A 27081-nucleotide genomic window follows, 5' to 3' on the forward strand; every position below is an offset into this window, starting at 1 on the left:
TCTCCAGTAGACGGTGTCAAAATTGAGTTGACTTATAGTGCACCCTGCTGGTGTCCGAGAGTTGCTCGGATGTGTGGGAGCCCCCTCCCCCCCGCCCACACACACATGTTGGTGACCAGAACACTTTTATGTACTGTGTGTGATTTTCAGAGGGAGGAAAGTGTAGTATTGGGGAACTCCTGGTTTTTAAGCTATTTTAAGTGTCACCAGGGCAAAGGGGCAAGTGGAAGAGGAGGAGAGTGGTTTACCAGAACTGAAGTGAAAATAGTAGTCACCTGAATTCAGCAAACTACTTGAAGATCACAGTCTCTAGAATTTTCCCAAGACACACTGCACATTGTCTGTCGTACGCTCTTCAGAATCAGGTAGACATTGTTGAAAACCAATCTTATCATCTCCCCATCAAAGCCTGCTTTTCTTCCTCCTTCTCTAAGTCAGTGCAAAACATCCCCGTCTACCCAGGTTGCCAAGCTCTGAACGCGAGTCACCTGAACCCCTCCCTCCTCTTCACCTCCGTCCAGCTCAGTCACCCTGGCCACAGCCACCACCTGCCTCGTCCACCTCCTGACTGCCCTCCTCTACCCACTGCCTCTCGCCTGGATTGTCGCCATGGCTTCCTGACCGACCTCCACCCTCCACACTGCCACCAGGGTGATTCTTCTAAAATGTAGATCTGAATAGGTCACTTCCTGTCTGGCAGCTTCCCAAAGGCATCACATCCAGTGGTAAAGGGCTCACACTATCCAGTTCAAGGCCTGGCTGTGCTTCTTTTATTTATTGCTGTGTCTCAGTTTCCAGATCTCTAAAATGGGGGTGATGATAGCACTACCTCACAGATAGGCTGTGAAATTTAAATGAGATAATGTGCGTGGAGCACTTAGGACAGTGCCTGGCGCACAGAAAGCCCTCGGTGGGCATCACTCTCCCACGGTCCTTGACTGCACAGCCAGAGCTCCTCCCTCCTGCTGCCCCCGACACCATCCCCTCCCTCCCAGCGCCAGGACGCTTGGTCTGCAGACGGAACTTTGTTAACATCTGCACCCAGGTAAGTACACATGGCCAGTACGTATCCAGACAGTTTCAGAGCGCCAGTGCATATCCAGACAGTTTCAGAGTTTCAGTTGTCTTACATCCCTCGAATCTAGTGAGAAATTGGACTTGCGTTTTATATTTCATTTTTCTAGCAGTTTATCTTTATTACATTTTTATAAAAGTATTGGTTCATGATGAATTGGAAATAAAACCAAAAACGCTGATCTTTCACCACGGATGGTTGGAGAAGCACTTCTGCGTCGCACACACCCTCGCTCATTGATTGACACTGACCAGGGCACCGTACTCACTGCGTAGCCCTAAATCTCTCTGGATTTCTTCCCACCGCTTCCTCAGCCTAGTGTTTATTACACGTTCATTCAGCACCAACACTGAGCACCAGGCTCTGGGGACGTAAGGGAGAATAAGGTGCTGCCTCTACTTTTGAGAAAGTTCCCTCAAGCTACCCAGTGATTCCTGCCTGTCTTTTGAAACCTAGCACAACTTCATTCTTTCTTTCATCTGTTAAGAAAACATGGGCCGGCCCCGTGGCTTAGCGGTTAAGTGCGCGCGCTCCGCTGCTGGCGGCCTGGGTTTGGATCCCGGGCACGCAGCGACGCACCGCTTCTCCGGCCGTGCTGAGGCCGCATCCCACATACAGCAACTAGAAGGATGTGCAACTATGACATACAACTATCTACTGGGGCTTTGGGGGAAAAAATAAATAAAAAAAAAAAAGAAAGAAAACATTTATTAAATACCACTGTTTACGAGGCACTTGCTGCATTCTATTCCTACCCTTAAGGACCACCAAACCAATGGGGGAGACAGAGAAAAACAAATAATGAAGATAGGACAGGACTGTTAAATAGCGGTGTGCGCAGAGAAGTGGGAAAGTGCAGAGGAGGGTGTGCCTGGCTTTGCCTTGGCGGGCTGAGGGGGGTGCAAGGGCCTGGGGAGGTCACAAATGGTTTCACAGTTAAAGTAGAGGCAGTGTCAGCCAAAGATGAAGGTCTTGAGGTCGAGCCCAGGGCCAAAGTTCCCCTCTGCCGCTCCCTAGTCGCGGGACTTTGAGTGACCACCTCTCTGTCTCAATCCTTTCAGGCTGCTATAACAAAATAGCATAGACTGGGTGGCTTATAAATGACAGAAATTTGTTTCTCACAGTTCTGGAGGCTGAAAGTCCAAGATGAAGACACAGGCAGGTCAGTGTCTGATGAGGGCCCTTCCTGCTGCATAGACAGCTGTGTCCTCACACAGCAGAAGGAGGGGGAGCTCTCTGGGGCCTCTTTTATAAGGGCGTAAATCCCATTCACGACGGCTCTACCCTCGTGACTCAATCACTTCCCAAAGCCCCCACCTCCAAATACCATCACATTGGGGTTAGGATTTCAACAGATGAATTTTGAGAGGAAATGCACATTCAGACCGTAGCATTTTCTGAACTTCAGGCTCCTCATCTCTGAAATACCTGTCTACCTCACGGGCAGTTTTCAGGTTCACCTGAAAGTATTCTATACATCATGTGCTTAGAACCATGCCTGACATCTACAGCTCCGTGAATGTTAGAGGATGTCACTCTTGCAGTCACCTTTTTGCTCTCTTCTTGACCCCCATCTCTGGACATATTTCAGTTTTCCCTTGTCTGGGTTTCCACTGGCCTGCTCCTCAACCAGCACGCTGATTATGACATGGAATTGGGTACTCTTACCTGCCAGATTTCTCTCTCTCCTCCAGAGTGTACTGTATTGAAGTCAGTGACATTTTTCATCTTTATATGGGCAGTGATAGGCAGTGTCTAGCGCACAGAGTGTTTAGAGAATTTATACTGTGTTAAAATAATCTTTGAGCACCTCTTTTCAAAAAGTTTTGTGAGGAGTCTGGTTGTTAATGGACTGAATATTGGTGTCCCCTCCCAAATTCATATGTTGAAATCCTAATCCCCAATATGATGGTGTTAGGTGGTGGGATCCTTGGGAGGTGATTCAGTCACGAGGGTGAAGCCCTCATGAATGGGATTTGTGCCGTTACAAAAGGGACCCCAGAGAGCTGTGTGGCCCCTTCCACCCTGTGAGGATACAGTGAGACGATGGCTGGCTGTGAAGCTTGAAGCAGGCTCTCCCCAGACACCAGATGTGCCAGCGACTGCATCTTGGACTTCCAGCCTCCAGAACTGTGAGAAATAAATGTTTGTTGTTTAGGGGGCTGGCCCCGTGACGTAGTGGTTAAGTTAGCATGCTCTGCTTTGGTGGCCCAGGGTTTGCCGGTGGGGATCCCAGGCTCGGACTACTCATCGCTCATCAAGCCATGCTGAGACGGCGTCCCACATAGAAGAACTAGAAGGACCTACAACTAGGATATACAACTATGTACTGGGGCTTTGGGGAGAAAAAAGAAAAAGAAAAAAAAAAAGAGGAAGACTGACAACAGATGTTAGCTTAGTGTCAATCTTCCTCAAAAAAAAGAAATGTTTGTTGTTTAAGCCACCCAGTCTGTGGTATTTTTGTTATAGCAGGCTGAGTGGACTAAAACACTGGTCAAATATTAATTTCTACTTTACAGATGGGGAAATTGAGATTCTTTCTAGAAGATTTCTGCTACTTGCCTAAGGTCATGGAGCTAGCACATGGCAGAGGTGAGACTAGAACCCCAGGCCTCTTGTTTTCCTGTTCTGTGCTGCCTTGTCAAATCTACCCTGGGAGCTGGGGGTCTGTGTGGTGCTGGCCAGGCTCAGAGGCTCTTATCACTGGGCCCCGCCTGTCCGATGTCCCAGGACGGCTGAGCGGGCAGGAACCAGGCCTGGAGAGACCTCGAGACACACCCTCCCTCCCCACCCGTCTTGTTCACTGCCGCCCCGCTGGTATTTATGGGTCACACCCTCAGCGGTGAGGGCCCACCTGGAGACCTGAGGAGGAGGTGGGGACGGAGGCCGCCTGAGCTGGAGGCTGGAGGAGAAAGGAGAGAGGCAGGAGGGCCTTGCCTAAGAGTAATTTGTAACTAGTCTATAGGGCTGAGTCGAGGAGGAGGAGGAGCCAAGAGAAGTCAGGGAGTGGGCGAGTTGGGAAAGCTCCTGTTAAGGATATACAAAGGGCAGTGGAGCTGTTCCTTGGACTTCCTCTCCCCGCCATAAACATCGTGAGCATTTCCCTTCCTACCCTCTTGGGAAGGGGTACTCTTGACACTCTTCTCAGGAGTATAGTCTGTGCTCTAATCGCTTAGGTTGGGTTGTAATCTTTATTATGGGGCAGGGCAGAGGGATGACTTCACACCAAGGACTCTAACCTCGAACTTTCTCATCTTGAAAAACATTTAAAGTTTAGGACTTCGTACACTAGCTTATCTTTTTTCTTGTCTTTCATTAGGAAAAAAAGAAAAAAGAATTCTCAAAGGAAATAGGATCTAGGGGCTCAGGCAGCCTGATAGCAGAAGAGACCCGGGAAGTGGCTTGCAAACCTGGCTGCACAGTAGAATCAGCTGGGGAGGGATTTTGACAGTCGTAGCCCTGGCTGCAGCCAGACCTGTGAGGTCAGCCCCTCGGGTGTGAGGCCGGCTCTCGGAAAGCCCCCAGGTGGTTCCAGCGCAGTCAGGGGTGGGAGCCCCGGGAGGGTGGGAGCCCCGGGAGGGTGGGAGGGCCGCCTTCGTGCTGCTGAGTTACTGCTAAGTCTCTGCGCTGCAGATCATTGGCACAGGGGAAGCCGTGCTGTGGCCGCCATGAGCTTTAGGGAGTCCAGCTCATTTTCCTCGTCTGGTTGTGGGGTCTGGGAGCGGCACAGATTCCCTCTGCATGTCAGCCCACAGGGCCCCTCCCTCCACACACGCTGAGCTCTGCCCTTGAGCCGTCTAATCCAGCTCTTCCTACTTGTGACCAGTTATTGGTGTGGTCTGTTAGCTGAAACAACAAGGAGTGTCCTTTGAGGGAGAACGTCTCCGTCCCCATTTTGACACAGTCACCCGCAGTGGACAGTACAGCAGCTCTGGGGACGAGGGACGGTGCCAATGGGGTCTTGGCCCAGGCCTGTCTCTGTGACAGTCCCTCCACCTTGTGGACGGTTTTCCTGTGACAGCTCAATCTTGGGATTCTGTGACATGCGAGTTACTGAGGGCCAGGTTCGTGGTGTGGAGCCTAGGAGCAAATTATTGTTTTGAGGGACATATGTAGGCTCGTGAATTTTGACTAGAGATGGCTTTAGTGGTCGACATTCATTTTGTCTTATGTCCAACGCACATTTTGTTTTTATCAGTGTTGTAGTAAGGGAAAGTTTGAGAGGGTAGGTGCCCGTAGATTCACATTCATGGAAATGGTTTGTGGGTTTGTTTTGCTGGAGACAAATACGGTTTTCTTTATTGAGGGAGGTTTTGTTCAGATTGAATGTCGGCTCCACGTAGATTTCCCTCATTCTCCCATGAGAGCAGGAAGCCTTCTGAATTGTAACATTTTCCAGAAGCATCTGAAAGCGGGAGTCGCTTGGGAACTCTTATGGTCACAAACTGAATAAAAATGAAAAATCTCAAGAGTGAAACTTGGTTTTGAAACTAACTTCATTTTTTCCAACTTTGATGATGAGAAGGAGAGGGAAGTAACTTTTTGTGTGCCTGCTCTCGACCAGGCATTCCAACCCTGTTAAGGAAAGTATAATTAGTCATTATACGGAAGAGGAAACTACAGCTCAGAGAGGTTGCCCAAGGCTGCACAGCTCACGAGGAGCACGGCCAGAATTCAAACCCATTTGCCCGTTTGACTGCACCGTGCTGCCCTCTAGCACTAAGAAAACACACATAACTCAGTAAGTGTTAATTTTCTAGTACCTCTCAGAGACTTTTCTTTTGTTGTCCACAGAAGATTGTCCTGATAAGCATATAAAACATAAATGAAAGCACTGTCAAACCTGAGGCTTAGCGGAGTCGGCATCACTGTGAGGACAGAGAGTCCGCAGAAGATAAAGTGGAGCCACTTTCTGGCAGGTCCCGTGTTTGTGAAGAGCCCTGCAGTCAGTGGTGCAAATTTGCTTTTAAACTGACTCGTAACAGCTGCAAAGACTGGAATTCTCACTTCCCATCTCCACTGTCTCTCTCTTATTTGTGACTTGCCTTTGTTCAAGATGTAGGAACAGTTTTGCTAGTTGTTGATATGCCTTTGGTGGACTGTCGCGCTGAATGTAGGCGTTTTGGTTATTTCATCAGAAAATAATGCTGAGGAAGTTTATAGTAAACGTTGGAAAAGTGACAGAATTCCAGGGTTGGCGTCCTCCAGAATTTCTAAACAGGAAGTGCTCGGGACTGGCAGCCTGGCAGGGGTGCTAGGGACAGATCTGGAAGCTGTGTTTGCTAAAGTACTTTTCCTTTTTTTTTTACTTTGCATGTTTTTGTAATGTTTTCTAAAGATATTTTTTAATTTTTACTTTATAAGGTGAGACAGTGTTCAATGTCTGTATTAAAAAGAGGGCCCTTGTAGTGGCAGAGAGCAGGAGCCTGACCAGCAGTGTTTAATCGCAGCTCTGCCACTTGCTGCTGTGTGACCTTGAACAAAGTTACTTAACCTTTCACTGCCTCAGTGTCCTCTCCTGGAAATGGAGATAATAATGCGCCTTCTTCCAGGGTTTATTGTGAGACATCGGTTAATAAAGTGCTTAGAACTCGGCCTGACGCTGAGTAAAATAGATGTGCAGCAAATGCTTGTCATTGTTATTTTAATTAATTGGAATTTAATTAACTTAATTAGAGAGGTTGATGGAGATAATGGTGGGAAGGAGGATGGTAAGGGTCCCTCACACCAGCTTCTGCAAGTTCTGCTAGGTTAAGTAATTCTGCTCAGCTCCATGATTTGAGGTTGGTGTTTTTTATTCTCATGGTACTCCGAATTTATATTTTCTACAGGGTGGTATAATGGGAAGATCATTGAGCTGTTTGATTTTTAAACATGTTATCATTCAGGCTGTACTTTCAAAAAGTGTTCCTTGTGGCCTCTGCTGGGGGTGGGGGTAGAGCTGCGGCCTGGGAGGGGTGTGGAGCTCTGTGCACAGACAGCCTTGCTCCAGGTGCGTGGAGAAGGGCCTCATGCCTGGGCATTGACTGACACCTGAGCATCTGATCCTCTGAGAGGCCAATACCATCCCCCAAATCAGAGTGAACAATGTGGTTTTCTTCTGTGGTGAAAGGGAAGACACTTTTTTCTGGCCCTAAACTCCGACAGATTTGTCCCGTAGGTCCTCATGGGAGGGACACTGGGGAGGGATTCTTTGGTATCTTCAGCTGTTATTCCTGGAGCAGATTTGGAGAGATTGTTCTTATGTTAACTCTTGAAATAACGAGAAGGATGCTGTTTAATTCTCATTCAGTGACTGCGTTTCTACAGGAAACAATCAAGTCCAAGTGCGTCGTTCTCTTGCCTAATCTGATGAAAGGCCGGCACGGAGTCAGAGGGAAGAAGAGCGGGTCGAGTCGGCAGCTGCCGTCTGGGGTTTTAGGTGCAGAATTATGGGAGGTAACAGCGACAGGGGCCATCGTGATCATGGAGTCCAGCTTCTGCTTTTTACAGGTGAGGAAGTGGAGGCCCAGAGATTTGCCTGAGTTCGTAGAACTAATTGGTGGCATCCCTGGGACTCCGGTTCCACCCAGCCACATCCTTGTCATAACAGGGTGCTTTTGAGCCGCTCTGTGCAATAGAACTTCCTGCAGCGATGGAAACGTGCACTCTGTCCACTGTGGTAGCCCAGCCACATGTGGCTCTTGAGCGCTCGAAATGTGACTAGTGAACTGAGAAGTTGGATTTCTTTATTTAATTTTAATTAATTAGAATTTAACTTTATACAGCCACTTGTGGCTAGTGGCTATCATTTTGGACAGCCCGGCTGTAGAGACGTTGAGGAGGAGTACAGGCCTGTCCTCACTCTGCCTTGCTCTCCCCAGGTGAGAGGCTGTCTCTTCCGGGGGGGGCGGGGGGCGGTTTGCAGGTGTAGCTGGCCTGGTGCCAAACCAGGAGACTCTCCCTGGGCCCCTCACCCACTTTCTGGATGAAAGGTGGCTCCTCTCTAAAGTGAGGGGGTTGGCCTAGATCTCTCTCAAGGCCTCACTGTGGCTGCAGACGTGGCTTTCCACTGGTCAGCGGTGTGACCTTTAGCAGAACATTAGCCTTTCCGTGCCTCAGCTGCCTCATCTGTTACCCGAGGTTAACACTTGTTCTGCCCACCCACTGCCCCCCGCCGTGACACTGGGAAAGGCTCAGATAAGAAGATCAGTGAGAGGAGATCCCTTTGCAAGCATTTTTTTAAAAGTAGTCTTTGGTGTCTGGAAATATTTTTAGTTTTGATACGAGTCGTGGCTGAGTTCTTTTTTCTCTAGATGCTGTAGCTGATGAACTTAACTGTGTCAAGGTGATCCTTCCTGTCAGAGTAGAGACAGTAGTCCTCACAGCCCCTATGAAATACGAGCTGGTCCTGGTGATGGATGACTGATTTGATCAGTGGATGCAAGGTTTTCACAATAATCTTGCTTAACTCGGCATTCCCTAATCTGTCACTCCAGAGTCAGCTGTTTCGTCTGAGAAGCCAAAGTGGATCCCCTCTCTGGGGACCTGCGGCTCTCCTGTCAGCCTTTCTTTCTTCTGCTCCTCTTCTCCGCCAGCCTGTGTAAGTGCCGTGTGGACTACGTGGTGCCGCGTGTTCTTCGATATAACAAACCCTCTCAGGACTGTCTCTGTGGTTGTTCCTTTGCGTCTGTGTTATCAAACCCTGTCCCCAGGCAGCGGTTCTCCATGGTGTGCCCACAGCTCACGGGGACCTCCGCTCTTCAGGAGTCGGCCATCCAATTCTTATCAAGGCATAAAATGTGTTTCTGCTACTGCAGAAGGAGTGGGTCTTCCGACCTGGTGTGGGTAGGGTACAGCTTGCTCTGGGTAGCAGGCAGTGTGACAGGAAGCTGGGGCCAAGGAAAGGCAGCTGGGTTGGCACTTGTGAGAAGTTTGCCCTCACCACAAAAGCCAGCCGAGTGGGGCCAGCAAAGCGGTGCTGGAGGGGGACTCCGGAGGGGGACCCAGTGTGAAGTGGCTTGGCCGCAGATGCCCCTGAGACCCCGGGAAGCGATCTTTTACTGCGGCAGGGTTTGCCTTGTAATTATGGCTGAATGATTTAGTGTTGGTTGAGTCATTTAATTCTTTCAGTGGTGCCACCGAAGACTGTAGTATCTGTAGCTGTGCCCAAGACCACTGCTTCCTGCCCCCAAGGTCCCTCTGTGTGGCTGCGGGGAACGAGGCAGGACCCAGGGGTGCGTGTTGAGCACTGCTGACCCAGGACCATCAGAGCTGTTTCAAATTTGCGTGTTTCACAAATCAAGCTTCTGAAGAACCTTTCTTCAAAAGGATTCCTCTGGTTATAAAGAAAAAAAAGTTGAAAATCATTCCTCTAGAGCAGTGGTTCTCCAGTTTTAGTGAGCACCAAAGTCCCCGGAGGGCTTGTTAAGACACAGAGTGCTGGGCCCACCCCCAGGGGAGCCCGAGTGTCTGAGCTGAGGCTTGAAAAGCTGTATTTCTAACCAGTTGCCAGGTGATGCTGCTGCTGCTGTTCCTGACTGGACCACTGGTGCTAGAGAACAGAAGTAAGAATGTTAACTACCTGTTGTGTGTTGGTACTGTGTTAGATGTGATAAATTCCATCTCATTTGAAGTAGACACCTGGTGTTGCCGTCCCCATTTTACAAAGGAGAAGACCGAGGCGGACAGAGTTTCAGTAACTTACCTGTCATTAAATTGCTGGTCATCAGAGAACTGGAATTTGAACTCAGGTCTGGGTAATGCCAGGCCTCTTCCCTCTCTGGATGTCACTTGCCTTTCTTGTAGACCAGTGGTCCCCAACCTGTGGTCCAGGGTGGGGGTCAGGGGAAGGATGTATTGCAAGGGGCTTGCAAATCCAGGTGTAGAGCAGGCGTGGCCCACAGACTGAATGTCTCACATCCTGGGTGTCTGTTGTTCAAATGCATTTTTGTGATAAAGACACTGTGAAGTCATAGTAAGTGCTTCAGCTGGACAGTCAAAGTGAATAGAGCTTTCTCTCACACAGTGGGTACTGTTCCTGACTGCCTGGGAAGTTGTTTTGTTTTTTTGTTTCCGGTGGCAAGAAGTGGTCTTCATACTGGAAGAGATTGGGAATTATTTCACTAAAGCACGGTGTCTGGTTGCCTTTTCTAAGTCCAGGCCTTGGGGGAGACAGAAGAGAGACATCATATTAATTAACCGATTCTCATTTGAGAAGGTTGCTGGAGAAGGTGATGCTGTCATGTTGACTGATTCCACCAGGCCTTCACACAGCTGCCTTCAGATGCCGGCCCGGTGGGGATGGGGTTTCTCCACTCCTGCTCTCCCCAAGGCCTGCCCCATCACCTGCCTCCAGCCCTGACCTGCCTTTCTCAGCTTCCTTCCTCTCTTTCTTCCTTCCTCTCTCTCCCTGCTCTGTTGCTGGCAAAGCCGAGCTTCCTCCTGGAATCTGTCACATCCTGTGCCTGGATTCCTTCTCCATCAGTTGTCTCCTCTCCCAGTTCATTTCCTCTTCTCCACTGTCTCGTTCAAGGACGTGTTTTCAGTCCACTCACCATGTAGCAGATGCTTCTTCCCCTCTTCCAGCAGGTGTGCTCAGGCCTGCCAGCTCTGCTCATAGTTGCGATGTGTCTGACCTGGGCTGGGTACTAAATGCATCTTTACCACTGACTACTTGTGCGTCCGTGGATAAGCTACCTACATTCTCTAAGCATCTGTGAAAAGGGAACGTAACTTCACAAGGTTGTTGTGAGGCAGGGCCTGACATGTAGTGAGCGCTCGGTGTAGTTCTGGTGCAGGACACGCACCCATGAAGGGAGGGAGAAAACAGCCCGCTCACTGCTGCTCCCGCCCCATCTCCTTCTGCGTTCAGTCCTGACAAGGCGCCTGCCCTTCTCTCGCCCCTTTGACTGAATCGCCTTCTTCTAGATCAGGGCGTCTCAACCTCTTTTTCATTATCACCCCATAAGGAAAAAAATTTAAAATTAGCTTAAATTAACCTAAATTTCTTCCTAATGAGATAAATTAAAGTAAGAGATAAGATTTTTATTGGGTAGCGTTGAGCTTTAGAGGGCCACGAACCGTTGTAATATCTAAGAATGTTTTACTCCCCTCCCGCAAGAACCACATTCCACCCCATGGCGGGGAAACATCCTATGAGAGTGCAGGCTCTAGACCCAAACAGTCTCCTGTTTGTGAAATCCACTGGCTTCCTTGGCCTGTCATCCCTGGTCTGTCCTCGCACCTCTGGCCAGCGGTGTCCCGCCCTCTGCCTGCTGCTCCTCTTATGGCGCCTCCTCTGTCTGCCTTCCAGGCCCGCTCAGCCACAGATGGGATGAGCATCTGAGACGTCAGGACAGGGTCACATCTCAGGGGAGAGAGACACACCTCACTCTGCTACAGCAGGACATGACCAAAGAGTGGTGGCAGAAGCAGCAGGGTCCAGCGGGAGCCTGGGAGAGGAGCGGGGAAGAGGCGAGCGTGTGGTGGGGCGTGGAGACCACGGCAGGCAGGGCAGGGAGAGGTCGCGGGCAGGCCCAGCCCAGGGGCAAGGGACGAGGGAACCGGAGCTTCAGAGGTACCACTGGAGTGCTGGTCTCCCTGGTGTTGGTTTTGTTTTGCTTTGCCATAATCTTAACATATGACCTTAACAATTACAAGTCCCACAGTGCCACTGTTTGAGAAACTGTGCTTCTGGGGAAGCGGTGAATGCCTTGCAGGCAGGGAGAGCAGAGTGTGCAGTGGTCCAGTGCTGTTAGCAGACGTCAGGCTCGCAGAGCTGCGAGAGCGGCTGGCTCGAGACATGGGTGGAGGCAGAGCCTCAGTGCACCCTGCAGACGAGGGTTTGGAGGTGGTAAATGGCTTTCAGCAGGTGCTTGCTTGCTTGCTTTTTTTTATTGAAGTATTGTTGACATACAATATTAGTTTCAGGTGTACAACATAATGATCCAACCTTAATATACATTACGAAATGACAACCATGATAAGTCTAGCAACCATCTGTCACCACACAAAGTTATTACAGTGTTATTGACTATATTTCCTATGCTATATATTACATCCCCGTGACTTATTTATTTTATAACTGGAAATTTGTACCTCTTAATCCCCTTCACCTATTTTGCCCAACCCCTCACCTCCCTCCCTTCTGTCAACCACCAGTTTGTTCTCTGTGTCTATGAGTCTGTTTCTGTTTTATTTTGTTTGTTTTTTAGATTCCACATATAAGTGAGATCATACGGTATTTGTTTTTCTCTGTCTGACTTATTTCACTCAGTATAATGCCCTCTAGGTCCATCCATGTTGTCACAAATGGCAGCATTTCATTCTTTTTTATGGCTGAGTAATGTTCCATTATGTATACATACCCTATCTTCTTTATCCATTCAGCTATCAATGGATGCTTAGGTTGTTTCCGTATTGTGGCTATTGTAAATAATGCTGCAGTGAACATAGGGGTGCATCTATCTTTTCAGATTAGTGCTTTTATTTTCTTTGGGTAAATACCCAGACATGGTATTGCTGGATCATGTGGTAGTTCTATTTTTAATTTTTTGAGGAACCTCCATACTGTGTTCCATAGTGGCTGCACCAATTTACATTCCCATCAACAGTGCATGAGGAGTCCCCTTTCTCCACATCCTCACCAACACTATATTTTATCTTTTTGATGACAGCCATTCTAACGTGTGTGAAGTGATATCTCCTTGTGGTTTTGATTTGCATTTCCCTGATGATTGGTGGTGGTGACCACTTTTTCATGTCCCTGTCGGCCATCTGTGTGTCTTCTTTGGAAAAATGTCTATTCAGGTCCTCGTCCCATTTTTTAATTGGATTATTTTTTTGATATTCAGTTGTATGACTTCTTTACATATTTGGACATTAACCCCTTATCGAATATGTGATTTGAAAATATCTTCTCCTATACAGTAGGTTACCTTCTCATTTTGTTGATGGTTTCCTTCACTGTGCAAACTCTTTTTAGTTGGATGGAGTCCCATTTGTTTATTTTTGCTTTTGTTGCCCTTGCCTGAGGAGACAGATCCAAAAAAATATTGCTAAGACCGATGTCAAGGAGCTTACTGCCTTTGTTTTCTTCTAGGAGCTTTATAGTTTCAGGTCTTACGTTTAAGTCTTTAATCCATTTGGAGTTTATTTGTGTATATGGTGTAAGAAAGTGGTGCAGTTTCATTCTTTTGCATGTGGCTGTCAGCAGGTGCTTCCTTTGTGTGTCTCTGATCCCATCTTCTCCTTTTTTTCCATTTGCCCTCATTTACAATGCCAGATGTCCTATGGGCATTAATTGATCCTTGACTCTGTGCCCTTCCCTGACTGTCCTTTCCTTCTCCACAGAGGACCTGCAGATCTTTGTTGGAAGTCTGACCCTTTGGCATCCACAGCACCAGCCTCCTGGGCACCTGCAGATCAGCTCGGTCTTCCGGTCACCCAGGCTTCACCCAGGCTTCACACCTTCGAATGACCTAATGGGTCTTTCGTGTTCTCTGGTTAGGAAACCACAGCAGGCCTTGTAGACTGGCTCTCCTCAGATGCTGCCCAGGTTCCCTCAGATATCCAGCAAATACTTCCTTCTCTCCCTTTTTCCTGCCCCATCTCTCCTTCCCTCCCTCCTCCCCTCTCCCTGCTTTTCCTCTCCTCTCCCTCCCTCTCACCCTTCCTTCCTTCTTTTTTTTTTTTTTTTTGTAGCTCAGATTTATTGAGCCGAGAACTGTGCCTGTTACTCTGTGTGCATTTTTTTCATTTACTACTCGCAGCGACTCTATGAAATGACATGTTGTTGTTACCCCATTCTGCAGACAAGGAAAGTAAGGATCAAACAGGAAGGGTGACTTGTCCAGATTCACACAGTGAAGTGTCAGAATCAGGGGCATCTGTGAGGTCTGCCTGACACCCGCCCAGGTCCTGCCTTTCCCCTAGACCCCTGAGAGGGTCCACGTCGGTCTCTCCTTCCCCTGTCCCTCACTCCATGCCATATTGGATCCTGCTGGATCTCATCCTGTGCAGCACACATGTGATCATGTGACTCCTTACTAAAAATCCCTCAGTTCATAATCCATCTGCACTGATGTACAAGCCCCTCATAGCCCGGCCTGGTTTCTCTCACTTTGAAGACATCAAAGTATGGTGGGAACAACGTGGGATTTGGTGCCAGAAGACCTGGGTTCAGTCCTGGAGCCTCCCCTGCCTAGCTGTGTGATCTTGAGCAGATCGTTAATTTCTCTGAGCCTCATTCATTCATTTATTCAGTGAATATTTATTGTGTGCCTTCAATGCTCTGTTCGCTGTGAGGGTTTTGAATATTCGTTAGTGAAGAAAACCGACATGATCCCTGCCTTAAAGAGCCTTCCGCCTGCCCTAGGTTTCCTCATCTGTACAACAGGGACGATAATCTCACAGGGCTGTTGTGGGAGTCGACAGAGATGACGGGTGTGAGCGTACGCTGCTCTGTGTGAGGTGCTGGTCCCTGGAGGTGTGTTTGCCCCTCTTCTGCTTCAGGAAGGGTCCCTGCACTTTTCTAGCTCTTTCCCTTTGCTTGTGCTCCTTCAGCCCCCTCTGCCTTTAAACATCCTGTGTGGTCTGGATGGCCTAACTAAAAACATATCTTGTCCATCAAACCTTTCCAGAACCTCCCTGGTGAATAGGAAGTTTCATTCATTCGTTGAGGGATTCAGGAATATTTATTAAACACTTTTTAGAACAGTGTTTTTCAAGGTGTCATCCGTAGACTCTGTGGGGTCTCAAGATTCTTTCAGGGGTCCACAAGGTCAAACTTATAATATTAAGGTATTGTTTGAGTTTTTCATTGTGTTGACATTTGGAATGATGCTGCGCAAGCAGTGGTGGCTGAACCTGCTGGTGCCTGATGTTTAGCCAAGCAGTGGCCCCCAACAGTCCTAGGGCCCACCGTCTCACCACCACATGCTCACGGTAAAAAAAAACAATGCCGTTTTCACTTTAGAGTGTCGTTGAAGCAGTAAAAATTATTAACTTTATTAAGTCTCAACCCTTGAATGCACATCTTTTTAATGTTCTGTGTGACACAGTAGGGAGAATAAAGCTCTTCTGCTGATAATAGTGTGGTGATTGTCTCCAGGAACAACACTGTGCGATTATTTGAGTTGCAAGTTGAACTAGCTGCCTTGTTCATCTAACACCATTTTTGCTTGAAAAAATGTCTGATAGACAAACTGTGACTGTTCAGACTTGGACATTAGGTGGACATTTTCTCAAAAAAGAACCAAGCCTGCCTGTCACTCAAGAAAAACAACTGTTGGTATTTGTTGCCGATGATAAAATTCTAGCTTTCAAGCAAAAATTAGAATTTTGAAAAACTTGTATACTTTAAGAAAGTATACAGTGGCCCCCTTTATCCACAGGTGATACATTCCAAGATCCCCAGTGGAGACCTGACACCGTGGATAGTACCAAACCCTCTGTATATTATGTTTTTTCCTATGTAGACATATTTGAGGTGTGACAGCAAAACTAACATGACTTTCTTTTTCCTTCTTCACAATTTCACGGATAGAAGATTTGTTCTTACTGTAACAAAGCAACCTCAGCATACGATTTTTTTCTTTCCTTATGAAGTCGAGAACTTGAACGTTTTCACTTAAAGGAAGCAATTCACGGCTTCTCTCTGGCATGTCCAAATTGCCAGCATCACTACTCTTGTGCTTTGGGCCCATTATTAAGTAAAATAAGGCTTTCTTCAACACGGGCCTTGCAATACCCAACAGTCAGTCAGTCTGATAACCAAGGCAGCTACTGAGTGCCTAAGGAGCGGGTGGCGGATACAGCGAGGATCCGCTGGACAAAGGGATGATTCACAGCCTGGGTGGGATGGAGTGGGACAGCACGAGATTTCATCATGCTACTCAGAATGGCTCACAACTTAAAACTTATGAATTGTTTATTTCGGGAATTATGTAATATTTTCAGACCACGGATAACTGAAACCATGGTAAGTAAAACTGCGGATAATGGGGGACTACCGTACTTAAAGACTTTCCTGATGAGATCAGTGGTGATGTTAATGAGTGTGCTTTTTGGATGTTGTGTAATGAAATGTGTCAACATTTGGAAAACCTGCATAACTCAGTGAACCAATATTTCTCAATGACCTGTGTGTGATGTTACAAACCCTGCACGGGTAAAAGGTCTGTTCAAATGCAGGATAGACCTAATCAATTTTAATGTAACAGAATAGGAAAAGTTCATTGAAAGGGTTTCAGCTAACCTTTAAGAAATCATCACTTGTTAAGTTTGGTGTAGTAGCGAAGAACACCCACAGTTATCTGAAAAGGCTTTCTTTCTGTCTGTATCTGCGGAAGGTCAGGCTTTCTTCATATCCTACAACCAAAACTACATATCACAACAGATTGGACTTAGAAGCAGCAATGAGAATTCATCTGTCTTCTATTAAAGAGATTTGCAGAGACTTGACATTAAAGAGATTAACAAAAATGTAAAACAGTTCTACTCTTCCCACTAAATTTTCTTTAGTTTTAGAAAACAGATGTTTTTCATAAAATGCTATTTTGTTAAGATCTAATAGATTTATCGTTGTATTTTTAATGCATTAATATTTTCAGAATTTCTGTTTTAATTTCTAATAGTGAATGTATCCATAGATTAGGCCAACTAAACAAAAGCCCTTTGTGATCCTCAATTTTGAAGAATGTAAAGTGGCCCTGAGACCAAAAAGTTTGAGAACTGCTGTATGAGAACTGTGGAGACCGTTCTAGTCACTGGTGTGTATCAGTGAAAAGTACATTCCCTCCTCCAGTGAAGTCTATCCGTGAGCATGGCTCTGGTTCTGGGTTCTCTGGCACTGCCTAGCTGGGTACAAAATCAGGAGAAATAGGCGTGAAATGGTTGTAGAATGGTACACAGTGCTCTGTCGTCTGTGGCCAAGCCTGGGGATGCGTATTATTATAAGTGCATTAGAGATGTGAAGAAGACCAGTTCACCAGAGAGACTAATCTATGTGTCTGCTGTGCCTACAGCCCCTTCTAGAAAGTCCAGTTTCTGCTGAGGGAAGCAGCCCGAGCTATTTGTTAAAAATGGCTGGCCATGTTCCTAACTAGTGTGACTTCTTCTCCTCCTGCCCTTCTCCCTCAGCCACAGTTGATTGGGTCAAGAAGAACCCTGACCCCAAGGCAGCCGTGGTCTGAGGAGCATGCTGGCCTGCCGTGAAAGCCTCAGCCCAGTTTAGAGGCACCGTGTGCCCAGTCGGATTCTTTATAAGGATTTGTGAATGAAAGCCACCCAGGACAGGGAGAGTTGTCCAGTGGCATTCTAATCTGTGGGCTGGAAAGACAGTCAGAGAGAGGCAGTGAGGCGAGCTCTGAGTCAGCAGAAGCTACGAGGAAGGAGAGGAGAGACCCAAGGTGTATGGCAGGAGGATAGAAGCAGGGGAAAGGAGGCTGAGTCCTAATCAGTGTGGAGGACGCCACCCTCCTGCTGACGTGAGACCAGAGAATCTGATACCTAAAGCTGCCTCCCTGGGGCCTGGCCCCGTGGCCCTTACTGTCTTGTGTATCCTCACAGAAAGCCTCTGATATTTGAGGTGACCTGAGTGAGTCTGTTTCCTTCCAAGAAAGAGCTTAACATACAGGAAGGTGATTGGAAGTCATTTGGGGAGGCGGGGTGGGGCAGTCGCCTCAGAGGAGATGCAGTCAGCAGGGCCTGACAGGACTTCAGTGGACAGAGGGCGTTCCAGGCTGTGGCAACAGCGTGGCTGAGAGGCATGTGTGAGGAGAGGAAGAGGATGGGAGGGGAAATCGCCGAAGTCCAGTAAGGAAGCCACTGGGTAGCTCAAGTTGGTTAGCTTAAGTAGGCTCATGTGTAGAGAGTGCTGGAAAGCAGGCAGAGGAGGGCAGACTGAGGTGGAAGGTAAAAGGGACCTCCTGTAGGGTCTTGAACAGACGACTGAAAATGGAGTCTGGGGAAGAATAGACTGGCTTGGTGAACGGGAAGGATCTGAGGAGGGAGCACTGAAGTCCTGGAAGCTGGTTTCGAGGCCCTTGTGGTAATCCTGCAGTGCCAGTGGAGGCGCTGGGCGCCTCAGCCCGGAGGACAGTAGAACTTGAGGAGCCTGGCTCAGTCCCCTGAGAAAGGTCTTGGCTCTGAGGGAATAGTTTTCTTGTTAAATGCCGTGTGCCCATGTAGGGACATCCCAGAGGCAGCACCCCTGTTCGCTGGAACTGGACCGATCCTTCTTTTTTCCACCTCCTACCCCATTTTCTAGGTCAGAATCTCTTGGGGCAAAGTACGAAAAGTGTAACTGGGAATCTTTTGAATAAAATCAGTTGGGGATTTTCCAAAAGTCAGAACCACCACAGCAAGGGGCCGTTGCCCTAAGCCACATACCCTACTTGGGCTTCTTGAGATTTCAGGTGTGGGATGTTAAGTCTTACTTTGTGTTATTCATACTTGGGTTGGTTTCTTTTTCACAGTCGATTTAATTTATGGTTTTGTGCAGCCTGACGGAGCTGTGCGTGTGCCTCTGCGTGCTCGGCGAGGGGCAGGAGCACCTCCCTCTCCACGCTCTTGTCTTGTACCTGCTGCCACATCTCAGGAGAGCATTTCCACCTTCTAATGAAGTATGAAGGGTGGGTGCTCCCTGCCTTTCAAGGGCCTGTATCTTTAAGACAGGACAAGTTAGGTATGACTAGAAAAAGAACTTTATAAATTATTCTGGTGAGCATGACTTTTTGTGTTTTATCAGTTAATTTTCATGCAAGTGTGATATTCCAAGTTGGAATGAGCCAGGTGTTGAACTGGGGTGAGCTGAGGTAGGAGGGTAACTAATCCGTGTCTGTTGACCTTAGAAAATGTTAGCCGTTAAGCAATTGGCTTTACCTCTCTGCACCCCGTCTATAAAATGTTGATAATTATAATACCTCCTTCCTAGTGTGGACGTGAGAGTTAAATGAACTGGAGTGTAACTCGACTGGGAAACACAGATTTATTGAGCATCTGCCATCTGTTGTGTACTCTGTGTCTGGGGTTATAGTAGAAAACGAGATTGAAATGGGGAAGGTGCTTCCAGCTGGGCCTAGCATGTAGTAAAATATTCAATAAATGGTGCCTATTGTTATTGTTATTTGAGGGAGGTGCACCCAATTTGAGAAATTCTTGAACAAGCCAGAGTTAGCCAAGGGAAGGGTGTAGAAATGCAGGCCTTAAGCAGAAAGCATCCAGAGTGTGCCAGCCTTAGCACAGAATGGTTGTCCCTGCACAGCAGAGACCGAGTTATCTAATGTACAGTTTGGAAAGAGTCATGTGTTGTGCTTTTGACACACGCGCACGTGCAGACACACACACACACACACAGAGCATTCATCATCACGTGGCCTTCCAGCACCAAGAACAATGTATATGTTTAGCCTGGCAAATGAACGGTGCCTTTTATCAGCAGAGCATTCATTTTCATCATAGGCACCTAGAAGGCATGTTTTTCAAAACTGGTCACATGATAAATTGTGAACACGCATTTTGTAAGAATTTTGTAACATCATAAAAAGGGCTTTTGAGATAAAATAATTGTGAGTGACTTTATTTAATTCTGAATTTTTATTGAACATTTAAGATAAGAACTATTCTTATGAGTCCTGACTCACATTCTGATGCCAGCAGGTCTCTCGTGCACATTTTTCCGTAGTTGGGGTGGGTGTGTACATCCTCTTTGTTGGTCTACTTTTGCCTCTAACCTTGGTTCACGCTGCCCTTTTCCTGTGTCCTCACACTCCACATCTTTCTCCTTCTAATGGCAATAAAATAATCCCCTGCATTGATAAGTACCCATTAGTTTAACTTTTCATCCAAATACTGGACATTTGGGTTGCTTCCAGCATTTCACAGTGAGGAACATATTTGCTATAAACATCGGGTACAGATTGCTTAGTCAGCAACTTATTATGCGTCTTCTGGAATGGCGCTCTGTGCCAAGGTCTTGGAAGTGATGTCAACTCATTAAATTAAGAGTCTTAATAACTGGCATTCAGGATTTCCTGAGGCAGCATCTTATTTTTGGCTTATTTTTCTTCATTTAATTAGCAGATATGTAGGGAGGACCTATCACGTGCCAAGGAGTGTTCCAGGCACTGGTGAGCAAGGTAGAAAAGGTGCCCTACTGATGGTCCATCCAACGGCCAATAGATGCAGGATGAGGGCTGTGGAAGCAGAAGTCATCATGGTGACATTGCCATCCTGTAAACACAGTGTCAGTCCAACTGCCAGCTAAAAAGTGGGCCTTCAGTCTGTGTGCAGCAGACGTCTAGATACAGTACAGTGTAACTGCATTAGATTAACTGCAGATGGTGGGGTGGGGGCAGTAAAAATTGTGGAATATTAAAAAGCAATACAGTTTTTGTTATTTCTAAGTTAGACTAACAAAGTGATGGCTAGGTTTGAAGCTGCATGGTATAGTTAAAAGTACAAGGCCTGTGAATTCAGATAGTCCTAGATTTGACTCTTAGCTCTGCCACTTGTTGACTTGTGGTTTGGCAAAAAACATTTAAACCTTCTGAACCTCGATGTCCTTATCTCTAAAATGGGTATAGTGTTTTTTGTTCTTTGGGTTGTCTGAATCCTCAGTGCCTCGTAATGCATGGCACAAGGTAGGGGCTCAGCAGTTGGTTGTTGGCAGAAAAAAAGAAAAGATGGATGGATGGCTGGGTGGGTGGATGGGTGGGTGGATGGATGATTGGATGGATGGATGGATGGATGGATAAATGAATGGATGGGTAGAATGATCACTCCTGATTGAGAAAGACTTGAGGGCCTCTGTGCTAAATAATATAAATACAGAGCCAGCCCAGCAACCTGGCAGTTAAGTTTGCGCATTCCACTTCGGCAGCCCCGAGTTCACCTGTTCTGATCCTGGGCATGGACCTACTCACTGCTCATCAAGCCATGCTGAGGCAGTATCCCACATAGAAGAACTGGAAGGACCTACAACTAGGATATACAACTACATACTGGGGCCTTTGGGGAGAAAAAAAGACAAAAAAAAAGAGGAAGATTAGCAGCAGATGTTAGCTCAGGGCGAATCTTCCTCAAAAAAAAAAAATAATATAAATACATCTACAGCAAGTCATATTTGCCCTGTTAGTTTGAGGTTTGCTAAGCAGATTTTCTCACCTCTAAGTTAGAGATGACCAAATTAGGAAGCCATAAACTTCTCTTTCGTCATCTCATATGTATCAAGGCTATAGATAATAGAAAAGAAAACATGACTAATTGTGGCCCTAACAAGTAGGGGGTTATCTCTCCACATCTTCAGAAAGTCTGGAGGAGGGAGCTGCTTCTGCCATTTGCCACTGAAGATCTATGCTCTTTTCATTCCTTCGATCCACCCCCTTTGCTGTGTTGAGTTTTGAAAATATAGACTTGCTTTCTGGTGGTCACCAGATGATCATCACAGTTCTGTGGCTCCAGACCAGTTTCAAAGTTGAGAACCATCGAGGCACCTACCACGTTGCTCCTGTCTTTTATGAGGAGGTGAAATCCTTTCCCAGCATCCTCCAATTTCCCCTCAGGCCTCACTGGGCTGACAGGGCACATGCCCACTCTTAGGCTGGGGCTCCCATCTTTCCTGAGCTCACAGCATCCCTACCTGAACAAACCAGGCTTCTGTTAGCAGGGAACTGCTGAGGGCGGTGTGGAGGCTGGACCTCCACAGTGTTGCCACATTTTCACACAAGTAAACTGGAGGGAAAAAATGCAGAAGTCCAAGTTATTGGATATGATTTACTTGTAAGGCTTTGTTATCTGTTAGAGGATTCAGGATTTGCAAACCCCCAATTAGGATGTTAAGATTCTGTTGGTTTTAAGCTGGTAAAATGTTTTTGTGACCGTGTGTCTCTCTGTTGTGTGTGTGAGGGTTGTTTTTCTTCTTCCTTTTTCATTGCCAGAAGGAAAGGGGAGTAGAAAAGTTAAAATAGGAAAATATTTTCTGGAGTTAGTGCTAGGCCTCTGCAATACTGCAACCCTGGCTATTGCCAGAAGCCCTCTGCTGAAACGCGCCTAAGGGCTGTTAACAAAATACTTCCCCAACCAAGCTAAGGGAAGAGAAGAGAATGTAAAACAGCCAGTGAGGGAGGTTGGCAGTGAAGCTTTGCAGAGGAGTGCAGGAATTTGAGGGTTCTTCAAAATGTCACTAGTGTGTGGTTTATGTTGGCTCGGCCCATGGTCAGTGTTCAGAGAACAGAGGAAGAAAAGGAAGCCATTTGCACAGGCTGAGAAGGATGCAAAGACTCCAGTGGCATTGAGTCCAGAGTTAAATTGCACGCACACACATTCTAGGAATACAGATTTGTGGTTAAAACAGAAAAATCCAGATGTTTTTGTGGGAACTTTGACTTGGATGAGAGAATGCTTAATAATCAATATCTACCCTTTTCCTCTTTTGGACAAGCCACCCAACAACTTACATTCCTAAAGGATTAAGTAAATAGGATTCCATGTCACAAACATCAAAACTTTTAAGCTTTAAATAAGTACTTATAAGTAAAAGTTCACCAAGACTTGCGTATGATTTATTGCATTTTATTTATTGAGGAGATAAAAGAGCACAACTGATACTGATCAGTGTTTCCTATTCATGTTAACTCTGATGTTAGAATTTGACCATATCCTTGAACTGGGCTATGTCTCACTTATTTTTCAAGTGATTGGAGATTAATGATATCTTGTTTTTATATAGGAATTCCAAATCCCACATATGAAAGTTCCAGAAAGATCGTGCTTTAAGAAAAGGCGAGAAGACACAGTAGACAAATGCCAGTTGACTGAACTCTGAAGCTGAGGTTTGTTAGGAGACCAAGTAAAGGAGAGAAAGGTGGAATTCAGAGAGATACTGGTCTCTGCAGGGTAGGATTCACTGCCATGCTGGGAAAATGCCAGAGGGCTGGGAAAATGGCTGTCCCCTCAGAGCTAACACTGACCACTTGGTGCATCATGATAAATGGGACTCATTCATGAAGGAAAACACAGCCCCTCAGAAAAGCACCCATATTGAAGAAGCAACCAGAAAACCCCAATGTGTTGGAGATGCCTAGCAGGAGGGGTCTGTGCTTCCTTCTTCCTTCTGTCTCTTCCAAAGAGTTTTCTTAATATTCCACAGTGTTTTCTGTGGCCACTGGGCCGGCCCGAACTGCGTAGAAGCAGACAACAAAAGTTGTGTAGCAAAGCACTTGGCATTGAAATCTGAGCCAGCTGTACTCAGAGTTAACTGAAGGAAACACTGCCACTACCATAAATAAGTCAGACAGTCTCTTTATTAGCTGAATTCTCTGAGCACTTTGTTAAGGTAATAAAGCTTTACGGCTTTAGTAAGAGGCAAAGGCTGCAAAACATGTCAGATGCTTAGTAAAAACTCAGGGTGTAGCCATGGGTTTGTGTGCACTGAACTGAACTATCACATCACTGATCTAGGGGAGGGGTCCCCTAGCTGGCTTTCCAGTGGGGTGTTTCAGAGGGCAGACATAGCAGAATCTAAAGGGGGAGGGCAAGTGTCGTTTAAAAATCATATCTTATGATTCACTTGGGAAAGGGGAAATATTTATTTTCATAATACAAACATCCAAAAATTAAGTTCAATAAAATATTTCTGGGTAGTTGAGAATATGCATTCATTCAGTAACAAAAAACATTATTGACAGCCTGTGTCAGGCATGGCCTAGGCACAGGGGTACAGCAGGAAACAAACACCACCCTTTTTTTGGGGAGTTTACATTCCAGTGAAGAGAGGGCTGATAATTCAATAGGGTAGAACACAGAGTGTGAAGTACTATGAAGGAAAACCAAGAGGGTCAGGGAGAGAGGAGGGAGATAATGCTGAGGTGACCCTTGTCGCAGCCCTGACGGAAGTGAGGCGGAAGTGTGCAGGCCTGTGGTGGCTGTGAGAAGACATTCAAGCAGAGGGAAGAATCAGTGTCACAGCCCAAGGCAGGGGATCCTTGGCGTATTTGAGGAGAAGGGGAGGTCAATGGATTGGGTGAGCTGGGGCCAGGTCATGAGAGCCGGGTAGGCCGTAGCAGGGGCTTTCGCATGTGGGCTAAGGGTGCTAGGTGGCCATTAAGAGTTTGGAGCAGGGGCGTGAAGTGATCTGATGACACTCCCCCTGCTGGTGGGAGACTGGACTTCATGGGGGAGGGCAAGACTGTTGTCCATGCAGATGCGCAAACAAATAAGAAACGGGGGCCCGAGGAGAAGAGATGAGCGGGGAAGTGTCTAGCTCCACAGTTAGAATGTTGTTGAGTGCCCTCAGCTGCCTTTAAATCCCCTCCTAGTGGTGTGGTGAATGATAGATTTCTTTCTTCTTTTTTCTTTTTTTTCCTCCCCAAAGCCTCAGTGCATGGTTGTATATCCTAGTTGTAAGTCCTTCTGGTTGTTCTATGCGGGCTGCTGCCACAGCATGGCAGCTGACAGATAGGTGGTGTGGCCACCGAGGCAGAGAGAGCAGAACTTTAACCACTAGACTGTCAGGGCTGGCTCAGATTTCTTTTTTCTCTTCTCTGGGTATGTGTTTGCTGTTTTCTGGCACAGCAAGTATATGCCTGTATACTTCCCCAAAGGAGGGTCAGCAGATGGTCTGTGTAGTTCAGAATGTATGTAAAATGGGAAGGTCCATGAGAATGTCCGCGGGTGGGGGGGGGGATGCAAACTCACGTAACTTTTAACTGAGGCAGCAAAGGTGGCTTTACCCAAGAAGTGAGTGGTCGGGGAAGAACAGGTAGGTCGTACCAGTGGTGCTGGCTCTCTTAGGAGCTGTGTTCTTCCTGTGGAATTGTGGCTTTGAGTGGATTATGTTGAACACAGTTGGATTTGTTTGTTTGTGTAAGCCATTGATCTCTTTTTTGTTGTTGTTGTTGAAGAAGATTGGCCTTGAGCTAACATCTGTGCCAGTCTTTTATGTGGGTAGCAGCTGCCACAGCATGGCTTGATGAGCGGTGTGTAGGTCCACATCTGTGATTTGAGCCTGGGAACACTGGGCCTCTGAAGCAGAGCCGGGAACTTAACCACTACGCCCCCGGGCCAGCCCCGCACCACTGATATCTTAAAGATACAGGAAAAAGATGAACAAGTGCTTACAATCTCTATCTTATCTATTCCTGTGATTGGTTTTCAATGACGAAAAGATTCTGAACGCCCAGCCCTGTTTTGGTGGCTACAATTTAAGACTAAACCACTCAGTGGAGGTAAAGCCCCCAAACCAGGGTGGGATATTTCATAGCATGCCCGCTCCGTTCACATGTCTGTGAACACGTGGGAGCTGGGGGGAGCCCCTCACAGCCTCACCGGAGGAGCACTTCTCATTTACTTCTCCTTCTGAGTCCACGGCCTGGAGAAGAACGCTCATCCACACTGAAGGTCTGGCAAAGTGAAAACAACACATCCCGCGTCCTGTTTTTCTGACCCGGGCTCGGCAGTGCCCTGGACTGCATCCCGCCCTGATTATGCTGCCTGACTCTGTGCAGCAGACATAACCTTCATATTTCTGTGATGACTCGCTCTGTTTCAGCGTCTGACAGAAAGTGTGTCATCGAAAGGAGAGATACGAATAGAAAGCTAAGACTCCTGGACAAAACGATTGTTTTCAACAGACAGCAGAAGCTTACCCAGGATGCTCCCATGAAACTAATGTTTAGAGGGAAACATAATTATATATTAACAGCGATAAATGCTGCTAAATGTTCCTTTTTAATATAAAAGTTTTCTGAGGCTAATAAAATTCTACCCTACTGAATAGTTGTTGCCTTGAATAGCTCTTTTCAAGCATGGCAGGATTTTGAAAGTATTTTTTTTTCTTTGAAAGCTAACCAGAAGTGTGTTGGAGATCATTGTTTGTTGCCAGAGAAAGAGTCCGAGGCTCATCTCGTACCCATCTGTGTATCAGGAGTTCTCAGAGAGCGTTGAGTCTGGCCAGCATTAACTGAACTTCCTGAGAGGATGCTTTTAAATCAGGATTCAATGGTGGGCCTTGGCTCTTATCAGTTTGAAGTCTTTCTGCATCTTCTGCTGCCTGAAGGCCAAAGGAGCTATTTCAGGGACTGTTTTACTCATTACTCCAGTTGCAAGGAAAGGAGTGCTCCTAAAGAACTTATGCTCCCTTTTGTCAGACGAGCTGCCTGAGTCAACACACCGTCGCAAAATCTCAAGGTAGCCATCATCTCATCCCCCGTCCTGGTAATTTTCTGTAGTTCTGCACGGCCCAGTTTTTCACTGTCATTCATTCTATAAAGATTTATCAGCCACCCTCTGCCTGCCAAATATTGCCACAAAGTAATATCCTGCTGTGACTGTCTCTACTGGAAATGGTGTTGTGTTGTTTTTCTTTGTCGTCTGAACTTTGTTTTAACTCTGTTGAACAGTGAGGGTGTAAGCTGTTGCAATGGGTGAGGCGCTGTAAGATCCTGGTTAACAAAGATAAATGAGAATATGTTCACTACTCCGTGTAGGTAAGTGGACTATTATTTTAGGAACATTTTCAGTATCCAAAGTTAAAGCTGAAAGATATTTGCTTAATTCTCAGTTAACAACAACAAAAATTAAATTCACCTGTCTTCTGGCTAATGACTCTTCTGTAACGAGACAAGTAAGTGATTCTTTCCCCTCAGCATGACAGCTGATGCTCACTAGGCCCTCTGTGCTCTGCAGTTACTCACTGTGAATTACTGCAAATCATATAGGATCCCCAGACAAGCCCCCAGGATGTAGGACCAGAGGGTCCTGTAGCTCAAAGGGTCTAGCTTGGCTTCCGGAGATTAGATCACACTGAACTTGGCGCCAGTTCTGGTATAAAGGCCTGGGGCATGAACCTGTTGTCCACTTCACGCGCCTCGAAACTGGGTGGGTGACCAGCTTCTTGGTTTGTATGTCACTGAGGGGATTCCTGGCACGTGGGACTTGCAGTGCCAAAACAGGAAAGTCCCCACCATACCAAGATGAGGTGGTTTCCCGAGTCAGAGTAGGATCAGTTAACAGAAAGGAATATC

At 46.8% G+C, this 27081-nt stretch overlaps 1 protein-coding gene across 3 annotated transcripts in view; it reads left to right on the top strand.

Annotated features, from left to right (window-relative positions):
* GNG12 (G protein subunit gamma 12) overlaps window positions 1-27081 on the top strand; it is a 117904-nt gene that overhangs the window by 13575 nt on the left and 77248 nt on the right. The window contains exon 1 of one of the 3 annotated variants that reach the window (XM_087449202.1): window positions 3973-4167. The exons of the other annotated variants lie outside the window; for them this stretch is intronic. The gene's annotated coding sequence lies outside the window, so the exon portion shown is untranslated. Of the gene's footprint in view, window positions 1-3972; window positions 4168-27081 lie in introns of those variants that run through there. 3 annotated transcript variants of the gene reach the window in all.

This window comes from Ceratotherium simum, chromosome 2 (genome assembly GCF_057802395.1).
Source record: "Ceratotherium simum simum isolate JZ-2026a chromosome 2, ASM5780239v1, whole genome shotgun sequence".
Lineage (NCBI taxonomy): Eukaryota > Metazoa > Chordata > Mammalia > Perissodactyla > Rhinocerotidae > Ceratotherium > Ceratotherium simum.